The sequence below is a fragment of the Macaca mulatta genome, chromosome 15, assembly GCF_049350105.2.
Source record: "Macaca mulatta isolate MMU2019108-1 chromosome 15, T2T-MMU8v2.0, whole genome shotgun sequence".
NCBI lineage: Eukaryota > Metazoa > Chordata > Mammalia > Primates > Cercopithecidae > Macaca > Macaca mulatta.
Genome location: NC_133420.1, coordinates 73,443,923 through 73,463,156, shown reverse-complemented (window position 1 = coordinate 73,463,156; position 19,234 = coordinate 73,443,923). Strand labels below are relative to the sequence as shown.

The following is a 19,234-nucleotide window of genomic DNA, read 5'->3' as shown; positions in this document are numbered from 1 at the left end:
AGTCACATGGTACGGTTGTGAGTCAATACCATAATAGAACACTAACATACATATGCATATCAGGATATTAGAGAAAATATGAAGAATAAAGCAACTCTATAATTTGCAGCACCATCCAAAAAATGGTAAAATTTCCACCACTGCTCTCTTACATAAATATATTTTTAAAGATTAAAAGCATGTGGGAAGATATACTAAACCAATCTGTTTTATCTAAATCAGTATGATTTACTTTGTCTACATATTTGTAGCCAATTTTTAGTCAATAAAAGTTATTTATACATACACACACACACACATATATATACACTACACACACACACAAATGAATTCCTCAGCTAAGCATATTGCTATATAGATACAGTGTAATGGGTTTTGAAGGATAAACAGTTGTTCCCTTAGGAAACAGAAGAAATAGCCCAATTTTTAATCTATTGAATATATTTTCAGTGAAATTAGTGGGATATCTTTATGCAAGAAAGATTTAACAAGAAGGGCAATGGGTGATATTTGGTCTTCATTCAAAAAAGTTGCTTTGACCTCAAGTGAAAGTACTGAGAAGAACAGAAAACAATACTGTATGTTATATTCAGGAGCTGAAGCACATTTATTGTGACATTTGATGACAGTATAATAATGTGCCTTGGTACCATATTATTTGGTGTGCCATTCTTAGATCTTATGTTGCCATAACAACAGAATATGTGTGTGTGTTTAGTAGAAAGACAATCCTTTTTTTTTCCAGTCAATTTTTTCTTTGATCTATAGAACTCGCTTCTTTTCTCTGAAGTTTTCACAATACAGCATGATAGAAGGAGCACAGGTAATAATTACAGAAACTTCAAGAGAAAAAGAATACATGTGTTAAATGAAAGCGTTAAGCCCCTTGCCTTACGTCCTAAGACATTTAAAGATGATTGAAGTGATTCCTGTCTGTATGTATCATAATGCCCTTTTCCCCTTATCAGAGACAAACTAAATATACAAAGGTTATGGCTTTCTTGATTAATCTATGTGACAGGGGCAAACTGCCTGTTTTCTTTTGTTCCTTTTTTTTTTTTCCTATAGAGTGCCAGAGGCAGGGAACTCCTATGCTTCACCAGTGACTCATAAGAAAACTTAATAGAAGGTCTCTGCTGCCCACTGGCCCTGCAGTACCTGATCGATGTGGTCCCAAAGTAAAGTAGGCTAACCTTCATTGAACCAAGCACTTCAGAGGCATGGGAAGAAGTATGGGAGAAGGAGTCCTTGTACTCTGGCAATGAGGAAAGTAACTCTGCTATTTTGCTGTTAGTTGTGTTATCTATGTTTTTGAAGACAACCTTTTGTTATCATTGTTACCTGTAGAGTTACTGTATTTTTACAGAAACTATATTATCTGTAGTAACTGTATTTTGTAGTTACTGTATTATCTTAGTAGTTACAAAATACAGGTCTCTGTGAAACCCTCAGTTTTCCAGATTGTAACATGGATTTAATAACATATAATATTTTTGGTGAGAATTATGTAATTATAATCTATGCAAATGTTTAAAAGACTATCTAGAAAAAACTTTGAGCATAATCAATGATAATTACCATAATTACATGAAGGGATGTGGAAAACACTGAAGGGGGTCTTTGGGCTACTGCTGAGCTGATGACATTTGCTCTTTATCCTGAAGTCACTCTTCCCCTTTTCCTGCAGTATAGAAGAGTTCATCAAGTTTTCATTTGATAATCCAGTTCACGTTTGATAATTTTCTTGCTAACTATCACCCATGACCCAAGCCAGCATGATGAGCTGTTAAGAGGCACTATGCTAGGTATTTAATACTTTGCAGCATTTACCATGGTGATGTTGGGCATGGAGTTACTTCTAAAACCATTATTTTAGATATTTTACAATTTCAAAGAAACATCACATGTATTTTCAATACTAATTATGTACACACATTTAATATTTGATATGAATATCTTATCAGTGGTCCTCAAATCCAGCTGCACATCAGAATCACCATGGAGAGTATTGCAAATATAGGTTTATAGGCACTGCAACAGTGATGTTCTGATTTGGTAGGAAAAAAGTAGGGCCACAAAACCTACATCTTGACAATTTCTAAGACTATTCTGATATAAAATCCAGTTTGAGAATTAGAGTTCTGTAGTAGTTATAGTACTTAAACTTATATTAACTTTGTGGTAAATACACACACACACACACACACACACACACACACATACACACACACGCCCTATTTGCTACTTGAATTTTTCTTCTCCTCATGTATTTACAGCAATGCTATGAAGGAGACAATATGATACCCTACATGACAAAACATAGGATGTACTGAATTTGCTTTTAGCACAATTGAAAGACATGCCAGAAAAAAATGTAGACCTGAGAGAAAAAGATTCTATAATGCTTTGCAAAATTATCATTCTTTTAATCATATAAAAAGGACTGAATTTAATTTTTGCAAGTTTTTCTTTTCTTTGCATGTTAAGTATTGAAATATCTTCAATATTGTGATCTCTTCAAATTTATCACAGCAAAAAGCAAGGGCTATATTCTATCATTGTCGCCTATTTTTATATTTCTATTTATGAGGTAGACCACCATTATAATGTTAAGTAATTAATGAGATATGAACAGTGAAATTATTATGAGGCTTTAAATAATTTAAAGTCTATTCAGTATTATTACATCTTTGACAAAGTAAAATAAAATTCATGATGAAAATGGGAATTACAACCTCATCTAAACTAATCTAACTGTGGTTTTTAAATATCACTTGGATCAACACATTAGCTCTCCTTAATAACTGTCAGTCCCAATATATAGGTGATTGACCTAACTTTATAGTATTCACCATAACTCCTTAGCTACAGCTGACAGGACTGAAAATTGTGTAGGATTATTTCTCATATGTCTAACGTGGTCCTGCATGTTAACATTGGCTAGTTGAATGCATGTTCCCTAAATGAATCCCTCCTTCAAATTTGAGCTCCCGTGTAATCTGTTTAGATTTTGTTTTCTTCAGTTTCAATTAACTGGCCAAATCCAACCTAACCTTGTAGAGGAAACAACTAGTAATAGTGTTATCAAAGGACTCAAACAGGCATGTGTGTTTAGACATGTTGGTATATTCTGTTCTGCTTATATATAGGACATGGTTCATGAAGCCATTTGAAAAAGTTACTTTCCCAGTTACAAGCTAAACTCTGTGTGACAATTTCTTTAAGCTATCCCCATCCATTCGGAGCACTTGGGCCTTTTCTTGCATTCTACATTTTTTACTATGTGTGCCAGCTTGTCCTCTATCCTCTGAATTCACCCAGTTCAAGTCCTGGTTTTAAAAGTTTTATTAATTAGGGGCGGAGCAAGAAGGCCGAATAGGAACAGCTCCAGTCTCCAACTCCCAGCGCGAGCCACACAGAAGACCGGTGATTTCTGCATTTTCAACTGAGGTACTGGGTTCATCTCACTGGGGAGTGCCGGACGATCGGTGCTGGTCAGCTGCTGCAGCCCGACCAGCGAGAGCTGAAGCAGGGCGAGGCATTGCCTCACCTGGGAAGCGCAAGGGGGAAGGGAATCCCTTTTCCTAGCCAGGGGAACTGAGACACACAACACCTGGAAAATCGGGTAACTCCCACCCCAATACAGCGCTTTAAGCAAACAGGCACACCAGGAGATCATATCCCACACCTGGCCGGGAGGGTCCCACACCCACGGAGCCTCCCTCATTGCTAGCACAGCAGTCTGTGATCTACCGGCAAGGCAGCAGCGAGGCTGGGGGAGGGGCGCCCGCCATTGCTGAGGCTTAAGTAGGTAAACAAAGCCGCTGGGAAGCTCGAACTGGGTGGAGCTCACAGCAGCTCAAGGAAACCTCCCTGTCTCTGTAGACTCCACCTCTGGGGACAGGGCACAGTAAACAATAACAAACACAGCAGAAGCCTCTGCAGACGCAAACGACTCTGTCTGACAGCTTTGAAGAGAGCAGTGGATCTCCCAACACGGAGGTTGAGATCTGAGAAGGGACAGACTCCCTGCTCAAGTGGGTCCCTGACCCCTGAGTAGCCAAACTGGGAGACATCCCCCACTAGGGGCAGTCTGACACCCCACACCTCACAGGGTGGAGTACACCCCTGAGAGGAAGCTTCCAAAGCAAGAATCAGACAGGTACACTCGCTGTTCAGAAATATTCTATCTTCTGCTGCCTCTGCTGCTGATACCCAGGCAAACAGGGTCTGGAGTGGAACTCAAGCAATCTCCAGCAGACCTACAGCTGAGGGTCCTGACTGTTAGAAGGAAAACTATCAAACAGGAAGGACACCTATACCAAAACCCCATCAGTACATCACCATCATCAAAGACCAGAGGCAGATAAAACCACAAAGATGGGGAAAAGGCAGGGCAGAAAAGCTGGAAATTCAAAAAATAAGAGTGCATCTCCCCCGGCAAAGAAGTGCAGCTCATCGCCAGCAACGGATCAAAGCTGGACGGAGAATGACTTTGACGAGATGAGAGAAGAAGGCTTCAGTCCATCAAATTTCTCAGAGCTAAAGGAGGAATTACGTACCCAGCGTAAAGAAACTAAAAATCTTGAAAAAAAAGTGGAAGAATTGATGGCTAGAGTAATTAATGCAGAGAAGGTCATAAACGAAATGAAAGAGATGAAAACCATGACACGAGAAATACGTGACAAATGCACAAGCTTCAGTAACCGACTCGATCAACTGGAAGAAAGAGTATCTGCGATTGAGGATCAAATGAATGAAATGAAGCGAGAAGAGAAACCAAAAGAAAAAAGAAGAAAAAGAAATGAACAAAGCCTGCAAGAAGTATGGGATTATGTAAAAAGACCAAATCTACGTCTGATTGGGGTGCCTGAAAGTGAGGGGGAAAATGGAACCAAGTTGGAAAACACTCTTCAGGATATCATCCAGGAGAACTTCCCCAACCTAGTAGGGCAGGCCAACATTCAAATCCAGGAAATACAGAGAACGCCACAAAGATACTCCTCGAGAAGAGCAACTCCAAGACACATAATTGCCAGATTCACCAAAGTTGAAATGAAGGAAAAAATCTTAAGGGCAGTCAGAGAGAAAGGTCGGGTTACCCACAAAGGGAAGCCCATCAGACTAACAGCAGATCTCTCGGCAGAAACTCTACAAGCCGGAAGAGAGTGGGGGGCAATATTCAACATTCTTAAAGAAAAGAATTTTAAACCCAGAATTTCATATCCAGCCAAACTAAGTTTCATAAGTGAAGGAAAAATAAAATCCTTTACAGATAAGCAAATGCTTAGAGATTTTGTCACCACTAGGCCTGCCTTACAAGAGACCCTGAAGGAAGCACTAAACATGGAAAGGAACAACTGGTACCAGCCATTGCAAAAACATGCCAAAATGTAAAGACCATCGAGGCTAGGAAGAAACTGCATCAACTAACGAGCAAAATAACCAGTTAATATAATGGCAGGATCAAGTTCACACATAACAATCTTAACCTTAAATGTAAATGGACTAAATGCTCCAATTAAAAGACACAGACTGGCAAACTGGATAAAGAGTCAAGACCCATCAGTCTGCTGTATTCAGGAGACCCATCTCACATGCAGAGACATACATAGGCTCAAAATAAAGGGATGGAGGAAGATTTACCAAGCAAATGGAGAACAAAAAAAAGCGGGGGTTGCAATACTAGTCTCTGATAAAACAGACTTTAAACCATCAAAGATCAAAAGAGACAAAGAAGGCCATTACATAATGGTAAAGGGATCAATTCAACAGGAAGAGCTAACTATCCTAAATATATATGCACCCAATACAGGAGAACCCAGATTCATCAAGCAAGTCCTTAGAGACTTACAAAGAGACTTAGACTCCCATACAATAATAATGGGAGACTTCAACACTCCACTGTCAACATTAGACAGATCAACAAGACAGAAAGTTAACAAGGATATCCAGGAATTGAACTCATCTCTGCAGCAAGCAGACCTAATAGACATCTATAGAACTCTCCACCCCAAATCAACAGAATATACATTCTTCTCAGCACCACATCGTACTTACTCCAAAATTGACCACGTAATTGGAAGTAAAGCACTCCTCAGCAAATGTACAAGAACAGAAATTATAACAAACTGTCTCTCAGACCACAGTGCAATCAAACTAGAACTCAGGACTAAGAAACTCAATCAAAACCGCTCAACTACATGGAAACTGAACAACCTGCTCCTGAATGACTACTGGGTACATAACAAAATGAAGGCAGAAATAAAGATGTTCTTTGAAACCAATGAGAACAAAGATACAACATACCAGAATCTCTGGGACACATTTAAAGCAGTGTGTAGAGGGAAATTTATAGCACTAAATGCCCACAAGAGAAAGCAGGAAAGATCTAAAATTGACACTCTAACATCGCAATTAAAAGAACTAGAGAAGCAAGAGCAAACACATTCGAAAGCTAGAAGAAGGCAAGAAATAACTAAGATCAGAGCAGAACTGAAGGAGATAGAGACACAAAAAACTCTCCAAAAAATCAATGAATCCAGGAGTTGGTTTTTTGAAAAGATCAACAAAATTGACAGACCACTAGCAAGACTAATAAAGAAGAAAAGAGAGAAGAATCAAATCGACGCAATTAAAAATGATAAAGGGGATATCACCACCGACCCCACAGAAATACAAACTACCATCAGAGAATACTATAAACACCTCTACGCAAATAAACTGGAAAATCTAGAAGAAATGGATAATTTCCTGGACACTTACACTCTTCCAAGACTAAACCAGGAAGAAGTTGAATCCCTGAATAGACCAATAGCAGGCTCTGAAATTGAGGCAATAATTAATAGCCTACCAACCAAAAAAAGTCCAGGACCAGATGGATTCACAGCTGAATTCTACCAGAGGTACAAGGAGGAGTTGGTACCATTCCTTCTGAAACTATTCCAATCAATAGAAAAAGAGGGAATCCTCCCTAACTCATTTTATGAGGCCAACATCATCCTGATACCAAAGCCTGGCAGAGACACAACAAAAAAAGAGAATTTTAGACCAATATCCCTGATGAACATCGATGCAAAAATCCTCAATAAAATACTGGCAAACCGGATTCAGCAACACATCAAAAAGCTTATCCACCATGATCAAGTGGGCTTCATCCCTGGGATGCAAGGCTGGTTCAACATTCGCAAATCAATAAACATAATCCAGCATATAAACAGAACCAAAGACAAGAACCACATGATTATCTCAATTGATGCAGAAAAGGCTTTTGACAAAATTCAACAGCCCTTCATGCTAAAAACGCTCAATAAATTCGGTATTGATGGAACGTACCTCAAAATAATAAGAGCTATTTATGACAAACCCACAGCCAATATCATACTGAATGGGCAAAAACTGGAAACATTCCCTTTGAAAACTGGCACAAGACAGGGATGCCCTCTCTCACCACTCCTATTCAACATAGTGTTGGAAGTTCTGGCTAGGGCAATTAGGCAAGAGAAAGAAATCAAGGGTATTCAGTTAGGAAAAGAAGAAGTCAAACTGTCCCTGTTTGCAGATGACATGATTGTATATTTAGAAAACCCCATTGTCTCAGCCCAAAATCTCCTTAAGCTGATAAGCAACTTCAGCAAAGTCTCAGGATACAAAATTAATGTGCAAAAATCACAAGCATTCTTATACACCAGTAACAGACAAACAGAGAGCCAAATCAGGAATGAACTTCCATTCACAATTGCTTCAAAGAGAATAAAATACCTAGGAATCCAACTTACAAGGGATGTAAAGGACCTCTTCAAGGAGAACTAAAAACCACTGCTCAGTGAAATCAAAGAGGACACAAACAAATGGAAGAACATACCATGCTCATGGATAGGAAGAATCAATATCGTGAAAATGGCCATACTGCCCAAGGTAATTTATAGATTCAATGCCATCCCCAACAAGCTACCAATGAGTTTCTTCACAGAATTGGAAAAAACTGCTTTAAAGTTCATATGGAACCAAAAAAGAGCCCGCATCTCCAAGACAATCCTAAGTCAAAAGAACAAAGCTGGAGGCATCACGCTACCTGACTTCAAACTATACTACAAGGCTACAGTAACCAAAACAGCATGGTACTGGTACCAAAACAGAGATATAGACCAATGGAACAGAACAGAGTCCTCAGAAATAATACCACACATCTACAGCCATCTGATCTTTGACAAACCTGAGAGAAACAAGAAATGGGGAAAGGATTCCCTATTTAATAAATGGTGCTGGGAAAATTGGCTAGCCATAAGTAGAAAGCTGAAACTTGATCCTTTCCTTACTCCTTATACGAAAATTAATTCAAGATGGATTAGAGACTTAAATGTTAGACCTAATACCATAAAAATCCTAGAGGAAAACCTAGGTAGTACCATTCAGGACACAGGCATGGGCAAAGACTTCATGTCTAAAACACCAAAAGCAACAGCAGCAAAAGCCAAAATTAACAAATGGGATCTCATTAAACTAAAGAGCTTCTGCACAGCAAAAGAAACTACCATCAGAGTGAACAGGCAACCTACAGAATGGGAGAAAATTTTTGCAATCTACACATCTGACAAAGGGCTAATATCCAGAACCTACAAAGAACTCAAACAAATTTACAAGAAAAAAACAAACAACCCCATCAAAAAGTGGGCAAAGGATATGAACAGACATTTCTCAAAAGAAGACAGACATACAGCCAACAGACACATGAAAAAATGCTCATCATCACTGGCCATCAGAGAAATGCAAATCAAAACCACAATGAGATACCATCTCACACCAGTTAGAATGGCAATCATTAAAAAGTCAGGAAACAACAGGTGCTGGAGAGGATGTGGAGAAATAGGAACACTTTTACACTGTTGGTGGGATTGTAAACTAGTTCAACCATTATGGAAAACAGTACGGCGATTCCTCAAGGATCTAGAACTAGATGTACCATATGACCCAGCCATCCCATTACTGGGTATATACCCAAAGGATTATAAATTATGCTGCTATAAAGACACATGCACACGTATGTTTATTGCGGCACTATTCACAATAGCAAAGACTTGGAATCAACCCAAATGTCCATCAGTGACAGATTGGATTAAGAAAATGTGGCACATATACACCATGGAATACTATGCAGCCATCAAAAAGGATGAGTTTATGTCCTTTGTAGGGACATGGATGCAGCTGGAAACCATCATTCTTAGCAAACTATCACAAGAACAGAATACCAAACACCGCATGTTCTCACTCATAGGTGGGAACTGAACAATGAGATCACTTGGACTCAGGAAGGGGAACATCACACACCGGGGCCTATCATGGGGAGGGGGGAGGGGGGAGGGATTGCATTGGGAGTTATACCTGATGTAAATGACGAGTTGATGGGTGCAGCACACCAACATGGCACAAGTATACATATGTAACAAACCTGCACGTTATGCACATATACCCTACAACTTAAAGTATAATAATAATAAATAAATTTTAAAAAAAAATTTTATTAATTATACTCTTAAAATAAGATGTTATAAATTGTATGTGAGAATAAATATGCAGTCATGACTGCCCATTTTATCATAGTAACTATGACACTAAGAAACAGAGAATAAAAGTTTGCAAAATTGGGAATAAAATGACTTAGATTTTACTCCATAAATGTGTGATAATCTTGCACCAGTTCTTATTACACTAAGCCTTTGTTCCCTCATGTGTAAATGGGAATAAATATGCTTACCTTCTGCTTCACAAGGTGGTTATGAGTTTAAAATAAGGCAATTTATGTGAAGATGCTTTGGAATTGTGAAGCATTATATAGAAAAATTATGTTATTAAAATAAGTAACTTCCAATTTAATATCTCAGTTGTATAGAGTAAAAGATTGAATAGGCTTTTGTATACAGCGGATTTGGCCAGGAATCAGTACCATGACTTCTGTGAAATATGGTTAATAATGTCTAAAAGTTAGGACTTCTCTGAAGATCAATAAGATCAAGTTTATCTCTTGACTGCCTCTCCCCTCCAATGTTTACTTCCTAAAACTTATCCTGTTTTCCAAAGCCATACATCTCAGGCTTTTGCACATAAAACTTTGATTGTATAAGCATATATCTGTAAAAATACACACACACACACACCCCCCACATATATATATATAAATAACAAGGAAACAAAAATCTTCCTCTCTGGTTTCCCATGGAAGCTATGTATCTCCATCATGAAATGTATGTCACCATGATGATTTTATGTTTTTTACTGTCTACTAGGTTATACCATAAATTCCTTGAAATACAGGATTATTGACTTAATTTGCTTTATACTTTCATTATCTGACACATGTCATATACTTAACACTCAATAAACATTTTTTAGAATTAAAGTAAGTAGCTCAGAAATGGACATTCAAATTCACATGAATTCATTACTGAGCTACTGACTATAGAAATTGTGTTGTAATTCTTACTAGATTAAATCCAACTTCTTCTATGTTATTTGGAAATAATTAAAAAAACCATGATGCTATACTGAGCATTATAATAAGATACATTATATTCAGAGAAAGTGTTTTTCTGTAATAAGCTGTTTATTACAGTAAAATTCCATTAAAAAAAATTCTGGTATGTATTAAGAATGATAACACTGTTTCTCCTTAAGATATTTGTCCTATACCCAGAGGACATATATTCATATATTATATTGGAAATATTATTAGTGCATTTAAGTTCCAGAACAACTGCAAGTCCCACCCAAGGAATTAATACATCTTTTAATACAGTAGTTATATAATCCATTAAGTGTGTTTATGCACAGTGGAATTGTAACTGGGATGGATGATATGAAGTCAACCTTATAACTTCTCGGAAACTCATAGTTGCAAAGTAGCAAGAATGAATAAAAAGGGAAGTGTCTCACTCTGCCATCCTTTTTTTAATCTGTAAAATTGAAAATAAAAAAAATTAAATAATCATTTTTGTCAAGTACAAGTAGGGTTTGGAGCTCCCATGGAGTCACTTGCCCAGCAGCCTTTCATCCTCTTACTGAATCTCTGAAGATACATACAATGCATGGTGAAAGCACTCCCCTCCACTTTCTGCATTTTCTTGGTCTTTCCTTTCTATTCCCCTCAAAATTTATAAAAGCAGGTATCAGGGGTTGACGGAGGTAATGATCATGATTGGTAACTGAGATGGGAATCGCTGCCTATGATCCTAAGAAATGTTACTTTCCCCCAGGAAAACATTAACAGTGCAAGACACAGCAAGAATCACAGAGCCATGGATGGACGATCCTTTTGAGGACAATAGAGGGGGAATTTGGGTAAGTTTCCTGAGTGAGAAACCTTCCAGATGGCAATCTGAAAGTTAGTTGTTCCTTCTCAAAACACAGAGCTTTCTCAAGAGAAAGATAACACTCTCCTTCATCAGAGCGAGTGAGGTAAATTTTCAACAGAGTTATTCTGGAATTGGAAAACAAAATGCGTGCAAGGAGTTTTTTTGGTTGTTTGTTTACATAACATAGTAGAAATACCTGATGTTTTGCAGTTGAGGCAAAACATCCTCTAATACAAGAATACAATGTTTATAATGCATCTGAGGACCTTTCCAATCAGGAATGACAATGCAGAATTCAAAGAGGTCAACACAGACTAGAGTATGAAGCAAACTAGAAGGGGTTACGAGTCTCAGGCTTTACCAACTGAGCTAGTCAGGTGACCACAGAAGAGATAAACAGGACACAGAAGTGACCCAATTACTTCCCAGTCCTCAAATTGGAGTTATGACTCATCACTAATAAGGAAAATTGCTGATTATTGTTCATACTTGAATATGGTATGTAGGTGATTATGTATACATTTAAGTTAATCAGTCACTGCGTTCATTTAACCATTTTGAAATTGAGTTGTTTTTAACACATTTATTTGATTGAAAAGTTAAGATTAAAACAAATTAAAAAACCAAATGTTCATCAGCAATAGATCATTCTTACAATTCTATACAATTGAATACTAATAAACAATAAAAAGAAGAAGCTATAGTTACACTAAACACAGATCTTCAGTAAAAGAAGTCAAACACAAGTTTATCTAATATTTTATTTATATTAAGTTCTAAACAAAAAAACTACTGTGATACAATGGTACATATAAAAATGGATAATGATTTTTATGGGGGAGGTGTGACTAAAAGAGGCTATGGAGGTTGGGGGGCTTCTGGATGATGGTACTATGATTCTTAGATCTAGATGCTGGTTACTAGGATTTTATCACTTTGGGGACATTTTACCAAGTTATAGAGAATGGCTATTCATATGTCATCTTTCATTTGAAAGAGTTCAAAATAAATAAACACACAGGTCATGAATGTAATATATAGAAGAAATACATGGCAGGACGATTTTCTTGTCAACAGCTCTCATATTTGCCATCCCAAACAGCATACTCCACAAGTCAATGAACAATTTGCCAACTCCAAATATCCTAATACTTCAAATTTGATGCTTTGGTTCATTTTGTTCCCCCAGCTTGGATCATCTACATTTTCTCTTCCCTGGAGAAACCAAGTTCAATCCACAAAGCCCATGTAATATTTCTCTGAACTTAAGAGCTCCTGATCTGAACATCCTTACATCTTTGATTATCTCTAAATGAACTTTTTTTTTTTTTTTTTTTTTGAGACGGAGTCTTGCTCTGTCACCCAGGCTGAAGTGCAGTGGTATGATCTTGGCTCACTGCAACCTCCACCTCCCAGGTTCAAGCAATTCTCCTGCCTCAGCCTCCTGAGTAGCTGGGTTTACAGGCACACGCCACCAGGCTCGGCTAATTTTTGTATTTTTTTAGTAGAGACGGGGTTTCACCATGTTGGCCAGGCTGGTCTCAAACTCCTGACCTCGTGATCTGCCCGCCTCAGCCTCCCAAAGTGCTGGGATTACAGGCATGAGCCACCGCGCCCGGCCTAAATGAACTTTTTCTTGCTGCCTATTACAGTTTGTATACTTGTCTACTCTTTCTCTTAAACATGAAGTTTCCTTAAGTCAGGGGCTATGCTTGCCGTCTTTGTGTTTCCCTCTAAAGTATTGGCATAGCTCCTGGCCTATATTAGGTACCATAGTCTGTAAATATTTGTACAATGGAATGATACTTATAGTTATTTTAGACTGCAATGCCTTTATATTCCACACAATTTTAGAGGTCATTTTGCAGTTCCTCAGAAGGCTATGATCTTTTAATCTATGGTCAAGGATAAGATTACTCGTGGTACTTCATCACAGTATAACGTAACAATAAACTTTAATTGTTTAATATTTCAATCTGCAAGATTTGCCTAATAGATGGGAAAAAATGGTTCCTTTCTTATGGGAGTGAATGTTCCAGGGAGACTAATATATATATCCTGTAACTATATTGCAACAAAACGAATTATCAACTCCACTCATGCTGGGGCTGAAATCTTCTACCTTGATTTGCATTCATTAAACAACTTGGGCTAAGCCTGGCTCTGAGAATCAAATCATTACTATAAATGTAATGATCTGTTATGCTGCTCTTTCTCTCTCTTCATGATTGCTGTTTTTCTTCCTTGAACCTGGAACGCAAAGAATTAGGAGAAAGTTGCAAGTCTAGAAGGTGAAATCAAGGATATATTTTTCATACTATTACACAAAATTAAGGAAGCTGTGACACATTTTTTAATCAGAAGGAGCTCTATCCACACTAGACAATATTATTCACTTTAGGTCTGTTTAGATAGAGACCAGTTCCGTCTCTTGGTTGAGGGGATTACCCTAATTTTCATTTTTTATTTCAGAAGGCTCAATGTCTCTACAATTTCTTTTTGTATGTCAGCAGTCAACGAAGTCATGGAGACAGTTTTTTACATAACTTTCCCACCTGCCACTTGTTTGGCACATTATACTGCTTGGGAGAACAGTGAACCAGCGGTAAACAGGTCCTGAGGAGAAGCTTCCAGATTGCAGCAGTGTAAGTTCTGATTGCTTCCCTCCTGGCTATGATATTGTTTTTCCCTAACATTGAAATACCATTATTTTCTTGATACAAACTTTGTTTACTGCTTGTGATCTTGTTGCCTAGGGTTTCAAAAAATTAGTCCCCCTTAAATAATCCAAGAAGGAAAAAAAGATCATCTAAGAGAAAGCACAGTTACCATGCAGTATCTTTCAAGGCTTGAAGCTGCACCAATTAGAATGCTTTTCTGTGGTTACATATCCTCATCTGCCATATTGGCTGGAGACAAAAAAAAAAAATGCCTTCTCTCCATTTTACTCACACAGATTTCTAGAAACTGACTCTTGCTCTCAAATATGCAGTATGCCGAACTCCTTTATAAATAACATTTATCTAAGATTGAGCCTTCACAATTGTAAAAAAATAATGCACTCATCATCTTGCAAAAGAGCTTTCAAATGAAACATAACAAACCTAACTGGAGAGCAGGAAAAAAAAAGACGGGGGTCAGGGAGACGGGACTGGATTATAGCAGCAGATAAATATTTTTCATTAAACATTAAAAACAACATCTGTTACTCTCTTTAATAGTGTGAAGATTTCACTTTATTAAGTTTGGGGTGGTTAATGACTTTCAAAGTAATTTGCAATTTAAACATGCCTCTATCTAGTGACTAATTCATGACAGTCTTCAGCATTAACGATCAATTTTATTAACGGTTTCTCTCTCAAAAGTGAAAAAGTGGTACATCATTTCCTTGAATTGTGATAATAAGAAATAAATGGATATTCTAAAAATTTTGTGATAATAAGAAATAAATGGATATTCTAAAAATATTTAGTCTGACTTTTCTCAGTGTTTACCATGTCTAAACTTTCCCCTTTTTCTCTAAGAAAGGAATATTTGGGAACTAAAAAATAATTGATTAGTAAAAGCAAGAATCTCTTCTTTTCTCCTATATTATTCATCTCCCAATTGCCAGCTGATGGTGGTCATTACATTTCTTGTAATGACGACGTTATCCACAGAGCCAGGCTCAGCCTAAGTTGTTCAGTGAATGCAGATCAAAGTAGAAAGTTTTAACCCCACAATAATGGAGCTGACAACTTGTTTTGTTGCAATATACCTAGAGCATGGGTGAGATGATGAGAACTCAGAGTATGCTGGAACCACAGTGCTTGCCTGTACATTCCCAGCCTTCACTGTGAGTTTCATCTTCAGCTTCTTATCACCCATTGGAGCTGTGCTCTCAACTCCAATGTGATTAGCTGATGCTCTTAGTAATGCCTTACCCCCAAAAGGCTGGAAACTATTTCTTATTTTCAACCAATACTTGAAGTCAATATTACAGAAAATCAGTCCAATTCAAACTTGTGCTTATGATGTTCCTTAGGAAGACATGATACCACTGATAACCTTAGCTTGGTAGTCAACCTCTTATCTCTCTGGCTTTGCCTAATGTTAATATTCTCTCTTTATCCACTTATCTATGCCAGTTAAGTCCCAGCAGTTTCCAAGTCAGCTTAGTATATCAGTAATTTGAAATACATATTTCATTAAATATGAATTATATATTTTATATATATATATAATCAATTCTATCCTTTGTGTCTTTATCCAAAACCAATTTTTATTTATTTATTTATTTTTGGAATTCAGAGGAAACATGATTCCACATTTAGAAAAGGCAAGAGAAAGAAAAAAAGGAAGCATATTCTTTCACATGGAATATTGTATAATTGCCCTTCTTGGTACTATTTATTTTAACATATGAGTAAATATGTTCAAATAGAGCTCAGTTTCTAAATTTTTTACAAAATGGTAATTATATTTCCCTTCAATAGATCTATAAGATATTCAAACGAGGTAATTACTAAAGTCTTTTTTTATAGTACACCCTAAAGATAGAATTGGTGCAGTCTGATGGGTAAAGAAAATAGTCTAAATCAATCCTGGTATTTATTTGCAACCTCATATTTTATTTGAAAGATTCAGGAAGATTTTGTATTTGACTCCCTAATGTAGGTGAGTGGGTCTTCTGTGGCTGCATTTAAGGTTTTTGGGGTTTTTTTTGTTTTTTTTTTGTTTTTTTTTTTTTGTTTTTTTTTTTTTTGCATTAGCACAAGTTTTGAGCAACTTAAAATATGCACTAGGATAGTTTTCTTCATGTTTCTAATACTTGGGTTTTGCTTAGTCTCTTGGTTCTTTCAGTTAATAGTTTTTTTCTGAAATTTGAAAATATGTTAGACATTATTTCTTTGCTTGTTTTCTATTGTACGTACTTTATGTGATTAGGTGAGGCCCACACAAATAATCTCCCCATTTAAAGGATACTTGTGCCTTATAACCAAATCAAGAGAGTAAAATCTACCGTATTCACTGTCCTGGGGATTATATAGGGTGAATACACCAGGGGCTAAAAAATGTTGGGGCCATATTTGAATTCTATCTACCCATTAGCTATTATTTTGTGCCCAACCTCTCCCTCATTGAGGGATTCTTATTGCATGCATATTCAGACTGCAACATGGTCCTGCAGCTCACTGATGCTCTGTTAACTTTTTTTAGTCTATTTTCTCTCTGAATTTCATTTCTAACTATTGCTGCTGCTATATCTTCAAGTTAACTACTCTTTTCTTCTACCATGTGTAATCTGTTAATTACAACCAGTATTTGTCTCACATGTCATAGTTTCATTTCCAGAAGTTTGAATGGGGTTTTAAATATCTTCTATGTCTCTAACTTCTTGAATGTATGTAATACAATTATAATTACTATTTTTAAGTCTTGACTATTAATTCTAATGCATATGTCCTTTCTGAGATGGTTTCAATTGATTATTTTCATAATTATATTCTGTATTCTCCTGCTTATTTGTAAGCCTGGTAATTTTTGCTTGGCTATTAAGCATTATACATTTTACTTTTTTGTGCCTAGATATGTTTGTGTTTTTATAATATCATTGATTTTTTTGTTTCGGTTTTTGTATTCTCTGGGACACAGTTAAGTTACTTGTAAAATACCTCATCCTTTTGTACCTTGCCTTTAAGATTTGCTATATAGGACTAGAGCAGTATACTGTGTAGAAACAGAGAGGGGACAGAAATTAAGAGTTCATTCTCCGACGTGTTAAGCTTTAGGTGCTTGTTAGACATATGAATGAAGCTACAGAATAGGTAGTTGAATATATGCATCTGGTTTCAGAGACTAGATTAGTGATGGGAATATAAATTATCTTAATAATGCAACCAAGCAATTTAACACACACATAACTGTGTATTATTTAACTGAAGGCCTAAGCAATAGGCCTGGCAGAAAAAGGACACTGACTTTTTATGTCATTGTTGTACCATGGTTTAATATTTTTTCAAAGTGTGGCCTCTGGATCAGCAGCATTGTAGCATTGTCACCTGGAAATTTGTTAATAATGCAAATTTGTGACTCCACCTCAGGCCTACTGAATCAGAAGTTTCAGGATTGGGGCCAGCCATCTTTTTAAATAAACCCTCTGGATAAATCTGATAAACTCAAGTTTGAGAGCCACCCATCTTGCCAATAAATGCTAGAGTACTTTGTGGATTACTGTACTGTCATCTTAGCTGCCAGGTCTCAAAGAAAGCAGACATTTCTAGATGAGGAATACAGAAAGGACATTCCATGTGAGAGGAGCAACCTGTGAAAAGGCATTGGGTCTAAATGGCATTCAAATCAGTCCCTCACTATTTAGAGCAATGTATATAATCTTCGTTACTTGAAAGAGGCACTCTGAGCACCCCTAAGTGTCAGTTTCTAATCAGGGAATTCAGTGAAAATCCTTTTCCTTCTAAAAATGTTATCTGAGCTTGCTAGAAAATACAATGTCAAAATACAATGTTTCAAAAATCCCAATTTTATAAATGTTTGTACGGTTGAAATGTGTAAACTGAAGTAATAATTTTTCAATTTCTAATCCTATATTTACTTTGAGACTATGGACAAATAAGAAATTCAATTTTCTAGATACTTTTACTACTGTAACATTTCCTATAAGAGCTTAACACATGCCTAATACATGATAAGTATTTAACGAATACTAGCAAATATAATTTGCATTATTTCAAAAGCACTGGCCGTTCCCTTGGTGCATTTTGAGGAGTGTCACAGGGGCTCTGTGATTCATAGCTAGTGTTCTAAGTAATCTCTTCCATTTAGGTAGTATGCATTTACATACCATGAAAGTAGAGCATGATTAATTGCATGTTTATAGCCCTAATAAAGTGCTATTTTGGAATAAATATGGCCTGCCTGTAAAGGTATTATTAAATACTACACTTTCTTCTTTCTCAAAAGTAAAAGATAGATATTACCTGTCTAACTTCCCCCTAGATGGGCTGGATCAGACACTTACAAGGGGAGCATAGTGCTGAGACAAGGTCTACAAGGCCAGAAATGTTAAATTGGCTGTCAGGTACCGGGATATAAGTTCAAGATTAGAAATAAAATATGAAGGCAAATAAAGACAGGAAATGGGGGGGAGATGAAGAGTTAAGTAGGACCAAGCTGAGCCAGCCCAGGATTAGGTGAACTGACCTGGATCTCTCCTCTCACTTTCCCAGAACTCTACCTTGATGACTGGTTTTGATGAAATGCTTTACTTAGGATCTGGTGCACACTCTCTTTCACTTCTTAAATAGATGTCTGCTTAATTCATGTTTCACGCAATTTCAAAACAAAAATTTCATACTTCAATGCAGGTAGGTAATCCTGAAATGGATTGAAGTTTCCTATTTCTGTCAAAAGCATCATTCTACTTATGCTTGGGCTCAAGATATTACAATTATACTATTAATTCTCTTTCATTAGCCACATCTCCTTTTTCACTAATTTTTATTTATTTTATTATTTAATTAATTAATTTATTTTTTGAGGTGGAGTCTCGCTCTGTTGCCCAGGCTGGAGTGCAGTGGTGTGATCTCAGCTCACTGCAACCTCTGCCTCCTGGGTTCAAGCAATTCTCCTGCCTCAGCCTCCAGAGTAGAGACAGGGTTTCACCACGTTGGCCAGGGTGCTCTCAAACTCCTGACCTCAGCTGATCTGCCCGCCTCAACCTCCCAAAGTGCTGGGATTACAGGCATGAGCCACCGTGCCTGGCCTCCATTTTGTTTTTAATGTGATGGAATACATTACATTTTTGAGTATAATATAAGACACTAAAAAGTGTAGAAAACTTATGATGCAGTTACATTACTCAGGCACTAGGTTTGGACCCACCCATG

At 37.0% G+C, this 19,234-nt stretch overlaps 1 long non-coding RNA gene across 1 annotated transcript in view; it reads left to right on the top strand.

Moving 5' to 3' along the window:
• The first annotated feature begins 710 nt into the window (after nt 1-710).
• LOC106993722 (uncharacterized) overlaps nt 711-19,234 on the top strand; it is a 37,723-nt gene continuing 19,199 nt past the window's right edge. Inside the window, exons 1-3 of the long non-coding RNA XR_013405050.1 lie at nt 711-823; nt 1,069-1,270; nt 11,250-11,451. This is a non-coding gene — a long non-coding RNA (uncharacterized LOC106993722). The remainder of the gene's footprint in view (nt 824-1,068; nt 1,271-11,249; nt 11,452-19,234) is intronic.